The 5412-nt window shown below is 46.9% G+C and overlaps 1 pseudogene; it reads right to left on the reverse strand.

Moving 5' to 3' along the window:
* Positions 1–895: 895 nt before the first annotated feature.
* On the reverse strand, positions 896–2844 carry LOC109873605 (piggyBac transposable element-derived protein 3-like; annotated as a pseudogene).
* Between the last annotated feature and the right edge of the window lie 2568 nt (positions 2845–5412).

The raw sequence follows: 5412 nt of genomic DNA on the forward strand, positions 1-5412 counted from the left end.
CTCAATCACTTTTTATAGCTACTGTTTACAGGCCTCCTGGGCCATATACAGTGTTCCTCAGTGAGTTCCCTGAATTCCTATCGGACCTTGTAGTCATAGCAGATAATATTCTAATCTTTGGTGACTTTAATATTCACATGGAAAAGTCCACAGACCCACTCCAAAAGGCTTTCGGAGCCATCATCGACTCAGTGGGTTTTGTCCAACATGTCTCTGGACCCACTCACTGTCACAGTCATATTCTGGACCTAGTTTTGTCCCATGGAATAAATGTTGTGGATCTTAATGTTTTTCCTCATAATCCTGGACTATCGGACCACCATTTTATTACGTTTGCAATTGCAACAAATAATCTGCTCAGACCCCAACCAAGGAACATCAAAAGTTGTGCTATAAATTCACAGACAACACAAAGATTCCTTGATGTCCTTCCAGATTCCCTCTGTCTACCCATGGACGCCAGAGGACAAAAATCAGTTAACCACCTAACTGAGGAACTCAATTTAACCTTGCGCAATACCCTAGATGCAGTTGCACCCCTAAAAACTAAAAACATTTCTCATAAGAAACTAGCTCCCTGGTACACAGAAAATACCCGAGCTCTGAAGCAAGCTTCCAGAAAATTGGAACGGAAATGGCGCCACACCAAACTGGAAGTCTTCTGACTAGCTTGGAAAGACAGTACCGTGCAGTACCGAAGAGCCCTTACTGCTGCTCGATCATCCTATTTTTCCAACTTAATTGAGGAAAATAAGAACAAAAAATAAGAAGAATTTAATCCGAAGCCCCTGCCAGATTTCTGGATTGGGCTGCGCTCAGAGTATCATGCCTTGGCAAATCGTCTGTTTACCCTCCCGTCGTCCTCGTATTGTGTCTACACCCCGCATCCTCCATGTCACCCTGTCACGTTTTGGCTAAAGGCCCAATGGGCGCAAGTGTGACAGTATGTGTGTGAACAGCCTTTGCAGATGTATTTCTTACACCTGCAGCACACCGTGTGTGTCTTGGAATCCTTCTTCGGTGGGCAGAGCTGACACCTCTTCCTCTTACTTTCCCTGGTGGCTGGGGCAGCGCGCGGCGCAGCGTGCGGCGCAGCGTGCGGGGCAGCGGCGGGCTCCTCATGCTGTTGATCACGTGCCACCGTAGCACTCTGTAGGACTTTGACAAGTGCTGACGCAGCTTCGATGTGGGGGAGATGCTGCCTTCTTTGGATCGGCGGCTTCACAAGTGCCTTTCCCAGCTGCTCCAGGAACACCCTCCTCTTGTTCCGCTTGCGAGGCATCCAGTCAGGCTTGAACCCCCGCCAAATTACAAATGTGTTGTAGGAGGACACGTCGAGGATGTTGTGGAAGATGACCAGGGGCCAGCGGGCAGTCAACCGTCTGCAGCTGTAGGTGCCGACCACCTTGTCTAGGTTGTCCACGCCGCCCTTGTTGCAGTTGTAGTCTATGATGACGGCCGGATTCCTGTCACGGCAATCGCTGACTTGGGCCTCTGTGTGCAGCGTGCCCAGAAGTAGCACGGTCTTATTTTTCTTTGCCAGGTAGGACACTAGAATGGCTGTGGCGTGTGAAGGCAGACCTGGAGGACAGGACCTGTCTGCCCTTTGACTCGAGTAGTGCCGACAGGAGCTCGGCCTTGTTCTTTCTCACCGTGCCCACCATGGTGAGGTTCCTCTCGAGGAGCCGCTGTCCCAGTTCGTAAGAGGTGAAGAAATTGTCACACGTGACATTGCGAGCACTCAGTCCCGTTGTCAGATCGAGGACGATGCGCATCCCCTGGTTCTTCTCGGGGCCTCTGCTGGCCGCCTTGCCGGTGTACACTTGCATCTTTCAAGCATAGCTGGACTTGGCGTCGCAGGCCCACCCACGACTTGATGCCGCATTTCGCCGGCTTGCTGGGAATGTACTGACTGAAAGGACAGCAGCCTTTTGGCAAGGGGAGAAGGCGTTTATGTTACACACACACACACACACATTCACACACACACGCGCACTGTACCTCTGAACGGGACCAGTTGTTCGTCCATTGTCACGTCAGGCCCCGGGTTGTAGAGGGCCGGCAGCCGTGCCTCCCAATGGTCCCAGACCTCTCGCATGGCTGTGAGTTTGTCCGTGGCGAGCCTTGCGGGTCTCGACTGGTGGTCTTCGAATCGCAGCAGCCTCGAGTACTTGTGAAAGACCTTGAGTGGCATGGTGGCTCAGAACACGGTCCTGCTGCACTCCGCGTCCCACAGGCTGGCCGCAGTCTCGCCTCGGGACCTGTAGACTCCCACTAGGATCAGCAGCCCTACGTAGGCACACAGGTCGGTGGCGTCCATGGCTCGCCAGCCGTCGCCGTATATTCTCTCCCCGTGCAGATTCGTCATGTCCAGAATTATTCTTTCTATCTACGGTGTGACAAACAGGTGGAAGGTGGACGCGATGTCGCGGGCGTGAGTCACGGCACAGGCCGTGGGGCCCGGAGTATCGTCCGGCCCGGTGTGCCAGATCGCAAGGGCCCTGTGGCGGCGGCCATAGGCCACGGGGACCATTTGATTCTGCCATTTTTCGACAGCAACGGTGTCTCCCTTTGGGCTCGAGCAGAGGCGATCTCTTCCTCGCGTTGGTCCTCGTGCTCGTCCTCGCGTTGGTCCTCGTGCTCGTCCTCGGGGGCTTTCTCGTGGTCTTCCTCAGAAGAGGGAGAAGAAGCCCTGTCGACCTCGCGGCGCTTGGGGTTGTATTGCTCCCCGTCTTCATCTTCCGAAACCTCTTCCTCCTCCTCCTCGGAATCTGAGTAGTCTTCTTGGTCCATGCTGGACAAGATCTGTTCTAGAACCTGTGCGGCAGTGAAACACACGGCCATTGCCGCTCAGGTCCACTGATCAGGTCCACATCCTGTGAAAGAAAATGAACTAAGACAATAGGAAAAGTTCACTGAAAGTTACGCCCAGTTATTTTTTTTAACATATTAGCAATAAAACATGGTTTTCAGATTTTAGGAGTGGTGGGATGAACTTAATTTACTGGCCTAGCATCCTGATGGACAATAAAACATAAGAAGGTTTATGTCACTACATAGAGAAATAGTGCCAGTTGAGATGGAACCAGTCAAAGTTTTCATTGGGTCCGTGGCATGAACATCATACATTGTTGACTAAGGGGAGGAGAGCAGGCTGCAGATGGCCGTTAGAAGAGAGGATAATAGGACATATTCTCCTTAGTGTGAGAGTGATGGCGTAATTGTGCTCCTACGAAGGAGAATCATTAATTAGAGGCTCTAATCTGTTGTGAAGGTAAGCAGTTTTTGTTGCCGAGTCTCTGTAAAGGAATAAGGCCCATGGTCTACTTACCTAGCAAGCTTCTCTTAATAAACACCTCATTGCTGCCAGCAGGCCTTAGGTCATTTTTTTCCTTTCATATTAATCAACGATCAGTCCTTGCTACTGCATATTTGACGAAGAAGATTAATAGACCCAACTGCTAGCGAATGCCCGACGTTACTGTGGATCGCCAACTGTGTTATAGTCTGTTGGGTTCCTTCAACTTCTTTGATTGTGTATTTACTCCAATTTAATTTTTACCATTATTATAGAGTAACCACCAGGGAATCTAAGAAAAGCAGCCAATACTGGTTGTACTTACACCTTCCCTGTGTCAGCACAGCACCCAGTGTGAAACATGTCCACTCTTTCTGAGAACACCACAACTACTCCCCCCACCCTGTTCTGCAACACTAGGTCGGTCTGAAACTCACTGAGTACTGTGCATATAAAAAGGGTTTCAAATAGAAACTGTATACAGAACGAATATACAGTAGGCCTCCCATATTAATCAAAAGGCTAGTTGTCAGAAGATTGACACTGGGTTATCTAGAAATTGCTATGTGTCAAGAGGACAAGGACCATTTATGTCCATTATCCTCTCAGGGTTGTGAAACTGTCTGTCTGGATGCTGGTTGTACAAGGATGAGGGAACAGCGCTCATTTCTCCCCACGGATATTTAACGTGTAATTTCCAGGAGAGAGTCAATCATGTGGAAATTCAAATTCCCTGTCATTACCTTCAGCCATTTTGACAGCAGTTTCATGACCATAGAGAGCAGTGATGACCACTGTACCTTATAGTATTCATGTGAATGGGGTTTGACCGTCAAACAGAGTCCTGTTACTATGTGTTATGTTCTATCTGTGCACCGTTTCAGTATTGTCAAATGTCTCCCTTCTCACCAAGTACATCTTGGATTCATGTGCATCCATGCATTACTGTTGCTAAGGCGTGACTCCTCATATGCTATGCTAACAGTAGAACTATTTATACTTTTAAATCATGCCGCAGTAATCACCTCACAGACTCACTGAAGCATTGCAGCAAACGTTCAGAAATAAGGAAGGGAAAAAAGCTTTGTGAGAAATTCTGAATTTATGGGAAATTGCAGTCTTGCTAGTCTGAATCTATTTATTATTTTGGGAGCTCCTTAGATGAAGCGAGACTTCTCTCCTTGTAAATACAGATTAATGGATGACTATTAGTGTGGCGGCTAAAGAAGCAGTCACAGATAACTTCATTCGGTTGATGTCAGCTTTGGCGAGTTAAATGCTGTAAACTGGACCCTAAGCCTTTTCCAAACAGTGAGGAGGATTATGCACTTGCCCGTCATTAAAACGTAATACCAACCCAATGCTGTGAAAAGTCTCTGAAGAAAAGGAAGCTGTTATTACTTGTAAAATTGATCTGGACATTTGTACTAGTGCCAACTTTCGCTCTTAGCATCTGATTCACACGAAAGCGCCTACCCATGGGTTTTCTGCAGAAGGACCAATAAGAAATATCTCCCACATTTATGTAACATAAACGTTACACCAGTATGCGATTGTAATTAGTTAACAAGCACACCTCTTATGGGTCATTAACATGCGAAGTGTTTTTTTTCCAAAACGCTTTTTCATCAGAAATGAATGCTTATGAGTTCCTTCATGTGTGTAAAATATTACTGTTCTCAGATTTTTATTCGTAGATGTGTATGATTTTATATTTTTTTGGTGGAAAAAACTACATATCCTGTATATTTGACTGTGATATGTGGTTGTCTCACTAGGTATTTTAAGATTAATGCACTGACTGTAAGTCACTCTGGATAAGAGCATCTGCTAAATGACTCAAATGTGAAATGTACAGTAAATGTTTTCATACAGATCTCATATTACTTTATTGCAGGATTTCCCAGAAACGGTTCTCAGGACCCAAGGGGTGCACATTTAGTTTTTCCCCCCAAATGATTCAAATAATAACTAAGCATCAAGCTTTGATTTTTTGAATCAAGTGTGTATTACTAGGGGAAAAAACAAAACATTCACCCTTAGGGTCCATAGGACCGAGTTTGGGAAACAATACTGCATATTGATTTCACAAATGTACTCATTTGTAAATTTGT

This window comes from Oncorhynchus kisutch, linkage group LG29 (genome assembly GCF_002021735.2).
Source record: "Oncorhynchus kisutch isolate 150728-3 linkage group LG29, Okis_V2, whole genome shotgun sequence".
Classification (NCBI taxonomy): domain Eukaryota; kingdom Metazoa; phylum Chordata; class Actinopteri; order Salmoniformes; family Salmonidae; genus Oncorhynchus; species Oncorhynchus kisutch.